At 42.7% G+C, this 20,140-nt stretch overlaps 1 protein-coding gene across 4 annotated transcripts in view; it reads left to right on the forward strand.

Moving 5' to 3' along the window:
* Positions 1–20,140, forward strand: part of UBE2F (ubiquitin conjugating enzyme E2 F (putative)) — a 1,548,845-nt gene that overhangs the window by 880,997 nt on the left and 647,708 nt on the right. Inside the window, exon 9 of one of the 4 annotated variants that reach the window (XR_011274699.1) lies at positions 8,386–8,527. The exons of the other annotated variants lie outside the window; for them this stretch is intronic. The gene's annotated coding sequence lies outside the window, so the exon portion shown is untranslated. The remainder of the gene's footprint in view (positions 1–8,385; positions 8,528–20,140) is intronic. 4 annotated transcript variants of the gene reach the window in all.

Genomic DNA, 20,140 nt, shown 5'->3' on the forward strand with positions numbered 1-20,140 from the left:
AGTGTTGTAGTGCAAACCATCTGCAGAGTCAATGGTTGCATACCCCTGTAAATCGAAGCTGAAGCTTAACTGTGCTGCTTCCCAATATCTCATACAATCAGCGTCTTTCAGCGCACTGTTGGATAGACTGGCCATAAGAGTTTTCAAGGCCAACCACAACATCCCATCACGCAAGATGAAGGGAAAGAATTTGTGCTGGGATGGTTGAAGAGCTAGGGATCGGAATGAAGTAGGAAGAGCTGAAATTACATATAAGGGTTTTGGTACATTAGTACCCTGCGAGGGTTAATGAGCTTGTTAAAACCAAGCTCATTGACCCTCGACCGGGCCTTACCTGTCCGACAAAGCTCTGATGCTGTGCTGTCCCGAAGTTCTTTTACTGTGAGTGGCCTCCTTGGAAAGGGAGAAGGGACTATGTGTAGTCCTTCGCCCCTTCCATAGCGGCCATTTTGTTTGTTTACTTGTTTTCATTCATTTTAATGGCCGTCATGGAAAGGGGAAGGGACTACGTGTAATCCCTGGTGGCCATTTTGTTTTGCTTTGCTGTTTCTCAACTGGAACTAAATTGCTCTTATTACCCTGGTACAACATGCCTCGGTACTAAAGGCAATATAACCCTTGGTCAGGGCGGGCATTAGCGGTACGGTTATGCCCCCAGGGCTTTGTTAAAGCCCTTGCTTTGCTCTGCCTTCTAAATATGGCCCCGTGGGCATTACCCTAGCGGTAATGACCCCCCACCCCCCTCGCTCTCGGGTTGAATTGCCTAAATAAACATTTTGCTGCCCATTATTCAGCCTAGACGAGAGATTTCCTGGGATTTCCATTTCATTATGCTGCGTAAGAGTTCTGCTAACACCCTGAGAACATTGTTTTTTTCTTAAAAAAGTTGGTGATTTTGCCAATTGTATTCAAAGGTATTTTAAAAGTATTTTCCCACCCTAAATTATATTATAATGAAAGTATAGTATATGATATTAAGATTGAATTTATTATAATTCACCTTATATCAAGGGACTTATTCCAGAGCGAATTCATATGGGATAGGAGTGAGGTGAGAACATCTTTCAATAGAAATATATTGTCACCTGCAATTAATTTGTGAGGGCATCCTGAGAGGGTGCCAGCATGTTCCCTAATTCATGGAGCCAGGTTGTTGATGGATAAAGTTAATATTGAAGAGAATGGGGGGCATGCTGGTCTAGTTTCCCTGGAAATAACGACCCGGTCTAAAATCATGTTTTTCATTCTATTCTCATTTTGAGGACACGCATAATTGACATAATTGTCTTCAATATAAAAAAAAAGTAAAAAAGAAAAGGTCAGGCGTGCACTCTAGTTCCCAGTCTTTTTAATCCTTAAACTAGTAATAACAGGGTTTGATCCCAGCAATGTTAAAAAATAACCGGGTTAAATCCCAACTGCCACAAAATATTCAAAAAATATACCAGGGTTAAATCCCAACTGCTAGTTCAAATGCACAGTTGTTCTGCTCCTCCAAGTACTTTCGAGTCTCCAACTCTCTTCAGGGAGGTTGTGTTTCTTTTCAACTGTTGCCAATTGCTTTTTTACTTACAGTCTCAAGGAATTCTGTTCTTTGTATTGATGGCACAATGTTTTGTTCAGGAGACCAGGAACTAACTCCCTTCCAAACACACACATCTTACCCAAAATTGGGGGAGGGGGAAAATCATGATTATGGCTCTCCAAAGTGAGGGCATGACAACCCCCGGTGCTGCTGCCTCCAGGATCTGGGCTTCCTGCAACATTAAGTAAAAAAGAAAAGGTCAGGCACGCACTCTAGTTCCCAGTCATTTTAATCCTTAAACTAGTAATAACAGGGTTTGATCCCAGCAATGTTAAAAAATAACAGGGTTAAATCCCAAATGTGAGTGGTAACAGGGTTGGATCCCACAAAATGTTCAAAAAATATACCAGGGTTAAATCCCTATTTAGAACTCAAGAGGCTTACGATGAAGTAATCCCAGACACTCTTGTATGAGCAAATGTATTCCTAATGATGCTCCGGTGACAAGGCGTCGGACTTCTCTACTGTTTCATTGCGATGACTCTAGTTATCACGGCACTTCGGATATGAGTGAAAGCTCACTTTCAGCTTTAAGTATGATGATGCAATCCTTCATTCGCCTCTGATACAGTGGCATGTGAAGTGAGAATGAACTTGGGGGTATTAAATGAGATAAGAACTTCAGAATGGAACAAAGCAGCATAATCCTATCAGTGGCTCTTCGGTTTATAATATGCCCATCTTCAAATCTGGTGAAACATCTAAAACTCAAGCCCGAGCTCTTGGTGGAATTGCACCCATGGAGGATGTACAATCAGATGCTGTAATTGTGGTTGATCAAGCCTTAAACATACAAGCCAGTTTTAATCTCTTATTACAAAAAAAATCAAAAAAATAAACATCGAATCAAAATCTACAAGGAAAGGGTCATGAAAATGTCTGCAGAAAATTCTTGCTGCTGCAAATAAAGCAGCTTCCAAGAAGAATGATTAATTACAGCTCTGTGATAGTGTTCTAGTGACCAATGACACTTGGGCTTTGATGGCAACCACAAATTCTAAGTGATGTGGGCAGACCAGATGAATCTGCTGTGATGCATCTTCCTTCTCGATGCACCGTCCTCGCTTCTAAAATCAAGAAGCTTAAAAAGGTGCACAGGACTGCTCTCAGTGATTCGTTAAGACCAACGACCGCTGTTGCGTCTGAGATACCCCAGAGGAGTATCTTAGGTGAGTCATCAGATGGAGCAGTCCTGTCGGGCAAACAGCAGTCTTATATTGATCCGGGCGGCCCAACAGAAAAGGCAAACATCTGATCATGTCCCACCAAACAAAACTAGCAGGCATGATGGCTGGCCATCCTCATTGGAACACTTAGAAAAGGGGTCAAATGTATATACGGCGACTGCCATCACTGGCCTGCCTAGGAAGAATGATGGCCAGATCTTGAGCTTCGAATCTTTGTTCAATGATGATTGGAACATCCCCCTAAATCGGCATAGACTGCTGGCCCTTTTGACCACTATTCCGGAGTTAAGTTCGATTTCATCATCTGATTTAAAGTTTGTGCATCTATTCGATCGTGCCTGCATGGGGAAATGTGCTGTTCATTTCCACTCTAAAAAGATTGAGAGGCTAGTGGTTGGACAGCAAGAGGAAATTCTTCTGAAAGGCTTTGAATGTTACCAGCAGCGCCATTGGCGGGGCCAGAAAAAATGATCATCAGAGGCCCAACATTACAGTAAGATGTTAGTTACTTTGATCAAGATCAAATGATATATATCCCTTATGGGTCAGAATCTCTGGCTGGCTTTCTACAGCTCTGAAAGCCTCAGCAGGAAGGTGTCCTGGTTTCTAGGGATAGGTGGCAACTACTACGTTGGAATTCACATGGCTGTAATTCCTTTTTGACTAAGGACAAGAACATGATCTTGGACAAATTTGATATCATCCTCCTTCACGAGATATGGGATGGGTACTCGATCCACTCCACACTAGCTAAGAATGGATTGAGAGGGAGGCCTATGGCTGGGCTGTTAACAGTTGTGAAAATTTAAAAAGTTTGGTCGTCTCGAGAGATTACTCACAAATTCGGATGCCATTCTGATAACAAAAATCTGTGATACCAGGGAAATTTATCAACAAGCAGTCAAATTGATCATTAACATTTATTTTAATCCTACAAGTATGGATTTGGATACAGTTATACATGACATTGACAATGCATTATTAGCCTGGTATGATAATTACCCTGATGGTTCTGTTATCTTGGCTGAAGATTTCAATTGTAAAAATGTGTGTTAACGGATGGTGGTTGGATGACCTTAATGACATTAGTTGTACTGCCCCGTCTATCCACTTATTGAGCAGGGACAACCAAGATCTGGTCTAAAGTTCTCTATAGGGATCTTTTTGAAAACTAACTTAATTCTTGAGGGGTCTCTCTGAGGTTCCTACCTGGTCAAATCCTTTTTCAACCTCCATTATCTATTACATCTTCTTAAAGAATTTTGTGGCGGAAGAGGTGGTTGAACATAGTAAAAACGAGTTTGAGAGACCATGCAATGTTACAACTAGCCCGGAGCCGCATAGGCCCCCAAGATCCAGAAGAGTTCATGAAAAGTGGGTCCTTGGTGGTTTCAGCCCAGGGCACTAGGGCGACCAAATACAGCACCAATTTGAAGCAAGTCAGTACAGCCTGTGAAACTGGTAGAGTAACTTGACTAAACGAAACAACTCTCACATTGATTTTCACTGGGATTTCTTAATTTGCTGTTACGGTTGAGAAAACAAAAGAAGGTTAGCACAATGGTCCAGTCAAAGATATCTTTGTATGGGAAACGTAGTAACTTTCATAGAGAGATCCAAAGCAATAAAAGAGGAGTGAAGTCAGGAAAGTGATTAGATGTCCATTCAAAACCTGGGAAGAGAAAGAAAACAGGAAAAAGACACTGAACAACAGTAAAGAAACTGGTGCAGACTACATCAACGCCAAAAATATATTGTGAAAAATCAAGATATATTAAGCAAAATTGTAGTCCGGTTACACGTGTTATTTGGTGGAAACAGAATAATAAAACCAGAATTAGTCCCACTGCCAATCCTCTGGTGTATCGGAGGAGTTTTGGGTAGAGTATTTCACTGATAAATACGAGGCAAAGTGTAATACTGTTAATACCGGTTTGCGCCCTTGGTCCGCTTCCTTTGATCGACTAGATATTGAGTTTGTCATTAATAAACTAAAGAACTCACAAGCATCCGGTCCGGACGGGGTGACAAATGGTATTAAGATCAACCCTGTACTTTGGGCTGATATCCTTTTACAATTTGTTTACCAATATTGTTAGGGACTCCATCTGCCTGACTTCTTGGACCTCCTCGATACTCATCCACATTTTTCAAAAAGGTTACAGAGAAGATCTCTCCAGTTGTCGACCTATTTAATTGATTGACACAATATCCAAGGTCGTTGCGCCACTAGAATTCAGAGAATCGACAATGTGGGCTGAGGGGGCCATTCTCCTGAGCCCCTTACAAACTGGCTTCAGGAGAGGTAGTGAAACACTGTTGAGTAGATTGGCATTGACTTCCTGTTTGTCTGATGTTGGGCTGCCCTTGGGCCGATCACTCTTTGTGGCAACAATCGATCTATTCTCCGCCTTTGACAAGGTTAACATCTCTATGCTGTGGTCTAAGTTGTCGTGTTAGGGGATAGACCCGGGCTTTTTGCCCCCGATCCAACTGCTTTATTCTAACAATTCGACCAAAGTCAGACTAAACATGTTGGGTCAACTATCAAGAAAGATCTATTTGAATAAGGGTGGATGCCAATAGTGCGTGTTAGCCCCATTCTATTTAACTTATACTTTACTGATCGCTACGCTAAAAGTAGGGAGTGGGGGTGTTGTGTTCCCATTGGGCCGGGTCTGAAAGTGAGCTGCACTGCTTACACTGATGATTTAACATAATTGGACTCACACCAGCGGGATTACAGCGGAAGCTCAAAGGTGTAGAAAAGTATTTGAATGCAAACCACTTGCAGATAAACCCAAGGAAATCCTATGTAATGGTTAGTACAACATGCAGGAAAACTAGTAAATTCACATGGAAAGTAAACAATATTCCAATCCAGAGAGCTGAATCGATTTGCTATTTGGGCTTCGTAATATCAGTTAATTCCAATCCAGAGAGCTGAATCGATTTGCTATTTGGGCTTCGTAATAGCGGTTAAAAAACATCATGAACACTTTAGATCACAAATGGACGAAACCATTTGCTCATTTACCTCGTTCCTGAAGGCCATAAAGAGTAAACTGTGCACCTACTCCTTAATTCCATTTATTGAGTTTTGTAAAGCCAAGGTGTCACCTATCATTCTGTATGGTTGAGAACTGGTAAATATTAGTGATAGGAAATATTTTGATGTCGTTGAGTCTAAAATCCTGAAACCATCCCTGGGGATTCCGATCTCAGTTACAATTAGTGTCATTAGATTAGTACTGGGACTCACCATCTAGTGGTTACAGTACATCAGGAGAAGCCTCGCTTTATTGAGTAATTTGGAGCATTCAGGTAAATCCTCTCCCCCCTCCATAATCTGTTCCGCCATCTGAAGAAATGTCTTTGTAAAACTTATCCTAATAAGCATCAGGGCTTTCAGGCCCATATATTGAAAATAGGGCAGGGGAGAACATGTCAAGTTGCAAGCTACCAGCTAGCCATCAAGTCACTTGCCACGTCAATTGTACACAGCACACCATTTCTTACTCGCCATTATCACTAGCCTCTGGCGAGTACACATTTTGTGCCCTGATCTAGGTTATAAGTGTTATCAACCAAGGCTCAATTTCAGCCTGAGGTCTTAGTCTGTTCTGTGGATTGTGCCTTTAGAAATGAAGTCTTTATACAATATGATTGTAACTCCCTGCTTTTGTTCATTAGCCGAAGCAAAGGATTGGGTAACGTTTTGAACAGAGAAATGCTGACCTGATCTCAGTAGATGGGTCTTTTGTATCACGGTAGTAATTGCCCACTGATTATGAAGCTGTTTAACTGCCCATGGGAGTTCAAACCCTGACCATGCACAGAGAAGACTTTCAAGGTGCATGTTATCCATACAGTGGGATAAACCAGACACAAACTGAGAAATTATCCTCCCAATCCCTTAGTCTGAGGAACACTGCCATGTCATTTTGTGTTTGCTTGCAGCTGTCTTTGAATAATCATCACATCCAAGCCATAGAAACAACTCAATCTAGGAAAACCTTACCAAACGCAAAACCATCATAGGAGGAGAATCCCTACTACTCGATCCCCAAATTTCTCTAACGCATCCAAGGGGTGAAAAAAATGCATTGCAGGAAAAAATCGTTCCCAGGACTTAATCATCTATATCTGGCTTGGTGCGTCCCACATTATATTAAGGATGATGTTGCTGGGCCACTGCACCATTTTGCATTAAATCTTCAACTTGGGGAGCAAGAACAAAACAAAACAACACTGTTGACAATGTTATAAGTTAGTTTGAGATCAGGCAAAACTGCTGAGATAGAAACGGCTGAGCACTGGTAACTGAAGAGGAGCAATTCAATTAAACGACCATCCGTTATCTCCGGAAACATAGTGAAAACCACCACAGGAACCCTTATTAGGACACGCCCTCCAGCGACCCAGTTCAGATAGAACAAAATAACGATCCCTGGGGTGAATACATTTGTCCGCCAAGACTGGAAGTCATTTCTTCCTTTCAGTTTGGTGAGACTCCTCCTTTTGAGCCACAGAATATCTCTCTTGACGTCCTGGTATAGTTGAAGTTGAATAGATCTGAATGGGATGGAGCTTACACCTTATATTTTGGACATAAAGAGTTCTTTGGTGCAGGAAAAGTGAATGCTGAGCACATCTGTTATCATCTTTTTTAGCCTTTTAAAACTTGGAGAACACTGTATTCGGTCAGCATTAAGTCCACTGTAGAGAATTGCAGAAAAAGGATCCCAAACATCACCCTCCAGGTTTTCAAAAGTTGCCTCAACAGACACCTTCCCACCCCTGATGCAAATGTTATTGATTTGATACCAGGTTTCATTGTCTTCTGGTTTCTCTGAGATCTTGCAGATGGTTTCCTTGAGTTGCAAGACCGAATGGGCAAGAATATCCTTCACCCAGACATGGGTGCACGTGTTGGTTTCGGTAGATAAATTGCCTAAAATATTAGCAACAACTTGCTTAATTACTTCAAGTTTTAGAGTGATGTCACTGTAAATCGTTAGCATTGCCTTCATCCCATGAAGTCAGTGGGTCATAGATTTTTGCCATTGCGGTTTTCAAGCATATATTTAATGGTGTTGAAAGATTCTGAGAAAATGCAAGCAACTATTGCACATGTTTTTATGTGATCCTTTTAATTATATTCTCACACTAAGTTACAAAAATGGAAGCCACCACAGTGTGAAACACTTGTAGGCCATGATAAACATGTAATGATGTTCTGTATATATTTATTTTCCCCTTATTGTGATATTTTCTAAGTGCAACCAGCTTTGAAGTAGGGAATAGACTGATTCTGAAACCTTGGGTTAACAGGGACCTCGTGTTTGAAAAATTATCATGTTTTAGTAATTTGTATTGAGAATATAATTAAATTGATTGCAAAAAATATCTGTACTAGTACTTTGCATTTTTTAAGGATTTGTCAATATCATTTCATAAGCACTTAGTTGTAATGAGTGCAGAATAGCATGAATGCAAGTGTGTTTTAAAATGTGTGGGACAGTCTCCACCTGATTAGTAGACATGTTTACTATCCCTATTGGCGTATGATCACCCAATGGTGAGTCCCTCTTGTCCTTTTGTTTGCTTTAGATGGATTCCTGGTTTGATGTATCAGGTGGAAACGAATGGCAACAACCAAACTGTTGTATGCCTTCTTCACCGCAGAAAAAGTGAGGACTGAAGCACCCTCACTCTTCAAACAATCTCCATGTTTTGAACTAACAACCCAGACGTAAGTTGCTGCTTCAAAGGGCTGCTTCCAAAAATATCCATGCTGTAGCAGGAAAATATTCAGTCATTAGGGAACTGCAAGGCCTATTGGCTGCGTCCCAGGAGGACTTCTTTCATACAGGCTACTTTTCATGTTTTGAGGTTCCTCTATGTACAGTTATTGTTGGTTATGAATCCTTCTCAAGGCCACTCGATGAATATTATCCGAGGCTTGATGGTGCAAACAAAGATTTGCCAAACTAAGGTTTCCAAACACTGCTGCTCAGGCCAGGACTTCTAAGTCATTAAACAGTCCACAAGAGAGGCTTGTGGTGTGCATTTCAGGATTGGACCAGCAGGGAACAAAATTTTGATTGGGTAGGCAGGAGCTAAATGCAGCTCCTGATATCTGGCATTAACCAGCAGGCAGGAGGTACCATTGGGAAACGAGGAGCCAGTACATAGTGTTGCGCAAATGTAACTTCCACATAAAAGCATAAGATACAATTGTAACATTTTGTTCATTCTTTATGACCCTGTATGCTTTAAATACTGTGCAGATCTGTCCTAATGCTTATTTATATATTGTCACAAATGCACCGAGTTAATGTCAAATAAGTATGTTTGTTTGTAATTAGCTGACTCGGGGAGACAAAGGTACCTCCTGGTTGCTATTGGTGTCATGCTAACCAGGTTCTTTTAGGCTACAATTGGGAACTAAGTAGCTCCCAGCTCCCCTTAATTGCGATCCCTGACCACTCTCCGCAAACTGGACTACTGCACAAGCATATTCTGTGGCCTTCACCTGCACCCCTTCCTCCCTCTAGACAAAGTCTTCAACTTTGCTACCCACACTCTCTACAACCTACCCAGATCCTCCCCCGCTTCAACCTACCAGCAATTCTGACTAGCTCTCAATGTACAACTGCTGTCTTTTAAACCCCACAGTAGCACTGGAATTTTCTAATCTCTTCCCTTCTTGCTCTACTCATGTCGAAAAGGGGCCTCACACATGACCCCCAGAAGCAGTGTCCTTGGAAATCCCAATGCTGGTGAAATATTGTTTAATCTGTAACTTCTGTATCGGTCTCCGGCCTCCCATTCTTCCACCTTCCCCCCTGTACCCCTCAAATACGATGCTCCCCTGCTCCCAGCCTCAAGTATCCCCCTCGCTTACTACACAGCACATGCTCCTCTCCGCCTCTCCCACCTCCTATCACTCTTTCACTTTGCGCTTTTGGAATGCACAACCCTTCTGCTTGCTACAAGTCTTCCTACATCACTGACCGCTTCAACTGTTATTACCCTGAACTTTCCACTCTTGCTTTCACAAGAAAGGATATCAAAGGGGAGTAGGGGGATAACACGACAACAAAAGAAAACCTAGTTGTAAATCTATCTAGCAGAGTTTTGAGCAACACTGAGATAGCCACCCTACAAAGGGGTTTGGACTTTGTCCCCACGTACAGCACTACTCTTTTTGACACCAAAGTTGAACTGTTTTGATTTGTGCAGAAATAAGATATGTATGCAAATCTCTCATTCTAAAATTCCTAATTTGTATGTATTGCCAAATATCCATAAACAGCCTACCAACCAACCAGGAACACCCATTGTAGCCTGGGTGAACAGTGAAAATGTCGAATACCGACCGACATCGCGTTTGTTTGTGGTGCTTGGCTGAGAGTCACGACACCGACGACTGTTCCATTTGCCAGTCGCTGACTGCTAAGGCCTTGTGGGAGCGTAAGGGCAAGCTTCAGGTAGCTAGGGGTTCGAAACCCAGTAAGTCCTGTAAATCCAAGTCCAAGGGGATGTCCACCGACGATTTGAGGGATGACTCTCTGCGTCTGGAGGAGTCCTGGGGGGGTCTCGGTCCCGGAGTGGTTCCCACCATTCGTCCACCTCGTCTCGGCATTCCAGGAAGCACCGTCACCGGTCGCCTTCCCCGTCCTCCTCAGAGGATGATGCTGCGAAGAAAGTGGCTTGCCCGACGAAGTCCTCGACTCTGGAGGAATGGGCTGCCTTTAAGGAGCAGATGTTAGCGATTTTCAAATCGCAGGGCACAGTTCCGTCCACGCCTTCTGTTGAAGCCAGCAAGGAACCGACGTCAAAGCTTTGCCTTCATTCCAGCCCTCGGCGCCATTATCGCCGTCGACGCCGAAGCTGTTGCGCTCTCGACACCTTTGGGGCTTTTTGCCCGAAATCTACTGTTGGAGATCCCTGATACTGTGGTCCTCCTACAAAGGCTACTTCTGTCTGTGAGGCTGGTGGTGGACTCAAGACCCTCTTCAGTCCCCAGGCAGGGCTTTTACCTCCCTCTGGATGACATATATGAGGAGGAGGAGCGGTCTGACTTTGATATTGATCTTGTTGAGCCTGATGTGGCTCCTGTCTTTTCTGGAGACAGTCAGTTGGAAGAGTTGAGGCAAACTCTTCATGGTGCCAGTGGGTTGGACACTTCTCCGGAAGTGGAATTTGGCAGGCCTGAGCCGGGAGCTCATGCAGGGTCGTCCTACAGGCGGCTCATAGCTATGGTCAGGGAGTATCTGGGCTTGTCCAGTCCTCCTGAAGCTTTTGTGCAAGATTATCTAACAGACATTTTAGATCAAGGTCTGTCCTCTGACCCGGTGTTACCTTTTCATCTGACTTTATAAAAAAAGGGTGGCTGCTGCTTGGCAGTCACCGGAATCTCTTCCTGCTGTTAACAAATCGTTGACCAAAAAATACTGCCCTTCCGTTAACGACCCCACCTACCTTTCGTCTCACCCCACTCCCGAGAGTTTGGGGGTTCTGGCAGCTACGGCCACCTCGAGGTAGGCGGCGTACACTACCATCCCTCCTGATAGGGACGACAAACGCTTCGACGGTTGGGCACGCAAGGTGTTTTCTGCGGGGAGTATGGAGTTGAAGTCAGCCAACTCCACTTGTGCCTTGGCAAGATTTTCACACACACTGTGGAAATGTATTTTCTCTTGCGGCTGAGCATATTCCCCAGGGGGAAGATGGGGATGGGTTCCTTGTTCTCGCGCAAGATGGCAAGGATGCCATGTGTGAATCCCTTTGTTTCTCCTTAATGTAAGAAATATGAAGGCATCAAAGAAATTAATCATTATTTAGTTACAATTTATAATCTGAGAACTCATATTTCCAAGTTAAGTATCCATTTTATCTTCAGGTTTCAGGTACCTCTATGGGAGCAACCATGGCTCCGACATATGCTAATTGTTTTATGCATCCAAGGGACAGCATTTCCAAATGTTCTGCTACTTTCCAAACTCAAGAATTGGCGGTCGTATCAGCAGTTTTCTTTGTACTCAAATTATTACAAATTGTTAGAATGGTGAACGTGGTTACAAATATATAATTTCACCAGACGATTGCCAATGAAAGGGAAATGCACATCTCCAACTTAAAAACTTGAATGTTAGCATGTGCCGCACTTAGAATTGCGAACACCAGCCTGCGTAGCATCCAGATAAGATTGTGAATGTTGGCATGCCCACACCTAGATGAAATGCTGGACATTGGCCCGCACCGCATCTGGATGGGATTGTGAAGGTCGGCAAGTGCTGCACTTGGACAGAACTGTGAATGTTAGCATGCTAAAGGTCAGGTAACCTGCTAACCAATATAAGCTCAAACTCTGCACACTTATCTCACTCAAAAAACTCACACAACCATCTTTCGCACAATAAGCCGCACGCACTTCACAACACTGCAACAACACATAAACCGGAGCAACAGCACACGCGGACTGACACCGATCCAATACCCGCACCAAAGCTCAGCACCCGGTGTATACCGAGTTGAAGCTGCCAACAGAACAGCACTCCGCTCACTATCATACTCCTCCTTCACCTTACTAACACATCCCACCTTATCGCTTACAGATCCGCCAGAGCGCCTGGGGACCAATTCCGTTGGTGACGGTGCGCGGTACAAATACCTTTAACATTTAACACAGATTTGAAAGGGAGCATGTACTCGATCACGCCATCTGGCGTAACTATCTCTCTATGTGGGTTTGCTACATAGACTATATCGTTGATATATGGAAAGGGACATTCGAAAACCTGGAGGGATTTCTGACATATCTCAACAATGTAGAGCCACGCATTCCATTTCCGAGTGAAAAATCACAGGAGTGTATACATTATTTGGATGTGAATATTACACCACATGAAGGCAAATATGTGACCAACCTTTTTAAGAAAGAGACTGATCGTTATAACCTGCATAGGCTATGTTTTCATCAGCCCAACCTGATCAGAAATGTACCTTTTGGTCAAATGTTACATGTCAGAAGGATAATTAGTGACCCTAATGACTGAGGAGATCTCGAAAATGGGAGAGAAATTCTTGGCCCAGGCTACAGACACGAGGAGGTTGGTGCAGCGAGGGAAAGACTGTCGAAGGTCAATCAAATTGATCTACTTACTGAGATCAGAACCGGAAAAGGACCCCCATCTCTGGTCTACGTGTCTAAATACTGGAGCCAAAGCGGCCAGATTAAATCCATCAATAAAAGAAACGTGAGTAGTCTTACATGTGATACCAGGGTAGAACATCTATTTCCTGAACCTCTGATATTCGCTTATAATAGAAGCACAAACTTGATGAAAACCAGACCATCTAAGCAACCTCCACAAACCAAACGTACAGGCACCTTTCCCTGTCTACATTGCACCAACCGTGGCAATGTTATGAACCATCCTAGATCTGGTGAGAAAATTGAGCTAAACAGTTATGTTACATGTGAGACCAATAATGTAATTTATGCTATTAAATGCTCTTGTGGTTCCTACTATGTTGGAAGTCTAAAAGACTGTGTAAGCTTAGACGGAACGACCATTGTTCATGTATTAGGACCAAGAACGTAAATTCAGCAGTAGCCAGACATTGGCAAGAGAAGAGACATGACATCTGACGGATAAGATTTCAGATGGTGGAGATAATGTCTCGGGAGGATAGCCCAGGGGCAATGCGCTCGCCTTGGAAGTAAGACTATGCAGAGCAACGCAGGTTTCGATCCCCGGGTCCGTGCTTAGAGACCTTTTTGGTATTAGACGCATTATAAACAACCAATTTAAAAAAATTAAATTAAATAATCACCAAATGGGACCCACACAAAGATCTGGCAAAGACAACTTGATCAAAGAGAGACTTATTGGATTGTAAGATTGGATTCTCTTGTCACAGGAGGAATTAATTAAGAGATTAACTACGGATGCTTCCTTTGATTCACCATACATATGACTGGATGCTATACAGACTTGAGTGGGCTTACAACTATGACTATGGCCTCCATTATGACTGCTCATAACGTGATTGCATATATCGCTGTACTGTAACTATGAGGTTTCTTATGTGATCATATGCACTGCATACCGGTTTTGGTCTTGTTTCTGAATTATTCTATGAATGGCGTGTATGTTCCTCTGCATTCCTTCCATTAACAATTTCTTTAGCCATTCATTATTTTCCCACAGTGCAAGTCAACCTACCACTGCACAACGTTTAATGTTCACATTTAATGTTTAATGTTCACCTTTCTTACTATGGTTGCAACACTATTCCTTGCAACCAATACCTTAAACTAGCTCAATGAGACCCTGACAGTCAAACCAGAAATAGCACTGTATAGTCAACAAAATATGACTTATAATAACCATACGATATGGGCCTGGGAAATTATGCCACTATCCCATGTACTACAATTAACAGAAACCTCAAACTTCGTGCTAGACTCTCCAAATTGTATCAACCACTTACAAGATCTCGACCACCCACAAATAAGAAGACAAACTGTCACCTTAGTATGCACTCTAATATTACTAACCAGCCTACTCCCACCTTTAATCTCGGCACTACTGCGAATCAAACTAGGATAGCTAACCCTAAGCATAGGGTCCCTAAAAGTACTACTCCTACCCAGATTTCAGCCAAAACAGAGGCTCCACCCCTTAAGGGAACACTTCTTAATTCAAGATCCCTCGTGGCCCATGCTATAGACATAGCTGATCTCATCACAGAAGGCAACTTGGACTTCCTTGCTATAACAGAGTCCTGGCTTCACACCGCTGCAGGACCTGCGCTAATGCTAGCTATACCAAATGGTTATACTATCTACAGACAAGATAGAGATGGTACCCGAGCTGGAGGAATCACCATCATATCCATAGAGAGCCTATCCTTGAGACTAGTCCCACAACTAGTGCAGCAATCATGTGAAATTCTCACAGCAAAACTCCCTCTAAACACCTCCCAATCACTGACTATGCACCTAATATACAGACCTCCAGGGCCCCTTGGAACATTTGAGGAAGATTTGCATAGTATACTTGCCACTAACCTTAAACCAACCTCCCAACTATTGCTACTAGGAGACTTCAATTTAGGATTTAATGATCCGGCGGACAAGTATGCCCTAGATATAGCCAATACCCTTAATGCACTTGGCCTGTCACAAAAAGTTAACAAACCCACACATATAAACGGCAGAACTCTAGACTGGATAGCCGACTATAATTGTACAAGTACGATCACCGCCATCACGCCCCAACACTGGACTGACTATTCCCTGGTGACCTTCATATTATCAACCACCAGACCCCAGCAGACAAACTTACAAAAGGCTCCACCCCGTCTAATGAGAAACAATAAAAATAATACTGTAGACAAAGTGATTCCTGCTATCCTCCCTACTTTAAATGCACTACCTAACAATCTTGACCTGAGTACCTTGGTGCATGAATAAAACAAAATAATGCTTACCACATTGGATAAAATTGCTCCGCTAAAATTAAGAGCAGGTAAAGCTAAAGCTTACCTTAACAAGTGGTTAACCCCACAGCTAAAAGACCTCCGTCTTCTGAAGAGAAAGTGTGAAACCGCCTGAAGACTTTGCCCCTCCACTGAGAACAAAAATAAACTGACAACTACCTTGGCGCATTATAAAAATTTAAGTTTGCCAGGCAAAACAGAACTCCTATAATAAACGTATCGCTAAATCTAATTCTAGTATGAAGGAACTATTCTCCATACTAAAAGAACTTGAGTCGGCGATCTCTACTCCTGATATATGTCACACAAATAAAACTTGGTGCTCAGAAATTCAACAGGCACTAGCCAGTAATATCAACACTCTCCAAAATAAAATTAAAGAAAGATTCTCTGAATTTACCACAGTCAGCCATTCCCATCCCACTTAGTGCCACTCCAACTGCTCACACTAATAGATTCCGTTTTAATAAAACATCTGTTCTAGAGGTAGAAAAAACCATCTTATCCCTTAAAACATCTAATTGTAAAGGAGATATCTGCCCAGCACAGATCATAAAAGATGCTGCTAGAGAGCTCTCCCCATTCATCTCTAAACTGGTCAACGCCTCATTCTCCTCTGGCACTATCCCTGCCAATTTAAAACAATCCTGGGTCCTCCCACTCCTAAAGAAGCAAACCTTAGATCCACTTATTGCCACCAACTACGGACCTATCACAACGGTACCATTTTTAGTGAAGATACTTGACAAAATTGCCTATACACAGATTCAAAAATACCTTGAGCTACATAAACGATTAGGGACTAGACAATCTGGCTTCCGCCCCTTACATGGGACAGAAACTTCCCTGATTGATTTGAAAACACAGATTGACGAGCTGAGAGATAAAAGGAATACAGAACTGCTCCTATTACTTGATCTTTCAGCTGCATTTGACATGGTGGATCACAGGGTCCTTTGCAAGCACTTGGATACAGCAGCCTATTTCTCTACCGAGGCTATCAAATAGATAGAATTGTTCCTGAGCGAGAGAACTAGCCGGGTGTTCTCCCCTTCGGCAGCAGCAGACCCTTCACCAATCCTTTGTGGTGTACCTCAGGGCTCTCCCCTACTCTATACAATATATTCACCAAACCCTTGTTCGATGATCTGGACCTTCTGGGTATCACCTACACCAACTATGCGGATGATACACATATTCTGCTCCCACTTTCTGGGGATCACTGCAAGGACTTGGCGTTGGTGAATAGGGTATATCTCATCATTCAGGCATGGATGGCCACACATGGCCTATGCCTGAATGATCACAAGACTGAGTTGATAATTCTAGGCACTCAGGCCAACATTATTAAATTAGGTCACAAATACTCCTCATTCACCATTGATGGAAATATCATTAAGGTTTCCAAAGAGGTAAAAACCCTTGGCTTTTACCTTGACTCTACTATGTCCTTTGATAAACAGGTGAAATATCTGGCCTCTACTACTGCTTACACATGTAAGCTGATTAGTCCTGGCAAGCCATTCCTCTCAAATGAAAGCTGCATTATCCTGGCTAGAGCTCTAATTCTCTGTAGGCTGGATTACTGCAATGCTCTCTACAGTGGTGCCAATAAAGCTATCATTCAGTGATTACAAATATTGCAGAATAACGCTTTAAGAGCTGCTCTAGGCATGAACAAAAGAGTTCACATTGCCTCAACTAGATACCAATACAAGTGGCTTTCCACCGATAATAAAATACAGTTAAAAATGGCCTCCTTGACCCACAAAGCCTTAAATAATGTTGCTCCTAGTTATCTAATAGACAAACAGACGAGAAGAACTTCTATCAGGCCAATAAGAAGCGGTAATGCCAACTGCCTTGTGGTTCCAAGATTTAGGCTCACCAAGATTGGTGGCAATAGCTTTCTTGTTAAGGTTGCTAAACTTTGGAATTCCTTGCCCCATGACCTGAGAGTAGACCAACCTTACCAACAATTTAGAAGGAAATATATCACCCTGCTCAACTTGACTCCAAGCTAGGCATTCTCCTCTTTATTGCCTTTAATTGACGCTGCCCACCCTGTAATTAATTATTGCAACTTTTCTGTATATATGATTTGTATATAATTTGTATATAATTTGAACTTTCTACCTATCCCTTCCCTGGGAGTATTTTTACCTTTTATTTATTTGCTCATATTGTGAATTACTTAAAACTATGTAAGCCTTGTATCTTCCTATTGCTGTACCTTGTTACCTCCGGGTTTGGTGCGCATTAGAAATAATAAACAAACAATGAGCCCATTTTGTGCCCACTGGCAGCAATAGAATGTTTGAAGCTGACTCCGATATCTGTTAGTAATCATTGGGTTACTTGCATAATCTTGTATGACTGTTAGACATTGTTACATGTTTTGTATTTGGGTATTGATTTGTCCTGTAAATAATGCGCTTACAATTGTGCCATTTATTTAAATTTTTTATGCTGTCCCCTTCCCGTTTTTCCACGCGGGATGCGGGCGGTAGTGACTTCATCTCGTACGTGTGATATCACACCGCCCACGACAGCAGTAACAGTAGCAAAGGTAAGGAACGAGCACTCAACATGGTGCTCTTTCCTTAAGATACAGTCAACTAGTAAGCCCACAAGTGGGATTTCTTTCAATGGATACTAACTGGGTGAGGGACAATGGTGATGTACAATGATAGAGGAGGTCTGTATTATAGATGGTTGGTATTTTTTCTTTTCCTCTTTTCTCTACATCGACATGGTCATTTCTTGTGGCAATTAACCTTGAATAGGCTATCCTGAAGACTCGGGTACCGTTTTTGCTTTAACGTTAACCTACCTAGTGTGCGTTATTTTGAATAATGTACTTACAGTCCCCATTTTGCTGCTTTTTGTTAGTCGCATGAATACCAGCTGACCAATTAAGGTAACATCATTATGTACCAATTGATACATCAAAAGGAATTGTATGATTTGTTTTTCCTCTTGGTAACAGCCTTCTTTTATGTTTGTCATGTTTTTTCCTCGTTTGTTTGTGCCGAATGTGGTAACATTATGTCTTATGTGCTTGTTATTGCTGACATTAAAGATAGCATCGGCCCCCGAAGACGGATTGGCATCCAAAATGCATTGGCTAATGGACACTGGGCCTGTTTGTGTACTGCCTTTTATGGAACAATAAAAGACTGAGTCATGTACTTTGTAATTGTAATGCTTGTGTGAAATATTATGGGATGCACAAAGCTTTTTGGAATGCATTACACAGCTTAATTTGAAACCTGTTGTCAGGTGATCTACAGAGAGCATTCTGGTAGGGTTAGAGGGATCTCTGAACCTTTTCTGGTGTCCTTATTAATAAGGCCCTCTATCCCCAGCTGACTTGAATGCCTCCTCTTTTGAATATGCCACTATTCAGCTCCTACCTCCTACTCCTCTCACTGTGTTGTGCTCTGTTGACCCCTGGATGTCTCAAATCTTTTTTCCCTTTCTCACCCTTCTCCTTGGGTAGCTTCCTACCGACATCCCTATTGTCATGCTGAGGGACTTTAACTTTCCCAAGTTCTCTGCAGCCACCTGCCTTGAACCTACATCCCTGCTATCTGATCACTCCCTCTACTCCCTCTTGTCTTTCTCTCTTCATTCATTCTCCCCGTCTGACCAATCCATTGACCCTCTCCCTCTGATCACTCAATTTTTCACTGTAACATCTCGGCCCCTCCACCTTCTACTCCTCATTTCCCCAGTGTTAAAAAGGACATTTTATCAGGACTCTCTTGCCATTTGCCATGATGTGAGAACCTCTCTCCTGTCTCTTTCCCCTATTCATGCATCTTCCATTGACTCCACATTGCACTTATTACTCTATTTGTCCAGCATTAATCTGCTCAGTCATTTACACCTTTCTGTCCCCAATCTCAGCCTTAGATGACCTCTGAAATTCAGAGCCTCAAAAGAAACGCATGCCATGATCTACAGCGCTGGTGCAAATTTCAGACCTTTTCTCCTAGCCTACAAATATTCCGTTGCTGCCCTAACCTATGCACTGGACTCTGCCAAATCCTCCTACTTCACAAACCTAATCGCCCAGCAAACTTCCATCTTCCCTCCAATCTTTGCTCACACCACCCAACCAATATCAATTGACTCCTCCCTTGCCCTAAATTTGCTCACTACTATTCCTCTAATATTTCTAAAATTCGTGACACTGTCACAGCCCTCCTCTCTCTCCCCAACCTTCCTTCTGTCCACCTGCTCTTCCCCCACCTCTTCTACGCTCGACTACTTCTCTCCTATCGAATTAGCACATATACTTCCTAGTGCCAGCGTATTCCCACTCTTCTCGACCCTTTTGCTCCCCAAATGGTCAAAGACTTGGTCTCAATCACTTGCCCCTATCTCTGATGTCTTTACCCTCTTTCTCTCTCTGCTGGACTCCTCCCTGCCACCATCAAATCTGCAATTGTCTTACCCCTATTGAAGAAACCATCTGCTAACCCAATCACCCACCCAGTTTCTCTCCTTCCCCATTATTCACAAATAAATGAGGGAGTTGTCTTCGACCAGATCACGAAGTACTTTAAGTATAATGGCCTTGGATATACACTTCGATCGGGTTCCCATAGTAAACATTCCACCAAGACTGCACTCATGCATCTCTCCAACGTTGTCTCTAAGGCTCACCACTCTAAACTCTCTATTTTAACTCATTCTTTTGGTCCTTTCCGCGGCTTTTGACACTGTCGGCCTACTCCTCTGTCCTCCTCACTCTCCAGGACCTTGGGTTTTACAATTCACAAATTCGCCGGCTACCTCGAAGGTCGATCCTTTGAAATCTGATGAAACTTGCAAACCTCTT

The sequence above is a fragment of the Ambystoma mexicanum genome, chromosome 9, assembly GCF_040938575.1.
Source record: "Ambystoma mexicanum isolate Mex_15411 chromosome 9, UKY_AmexF1_1, whole genome shotgun sequence".
NCBI classification, from domain to species: Eukaryota; Metazoa; Chordata; class Amphibia; order Caudata; family Ambystomatidae; genus Ambystoma; species Ambystoma mexicanum.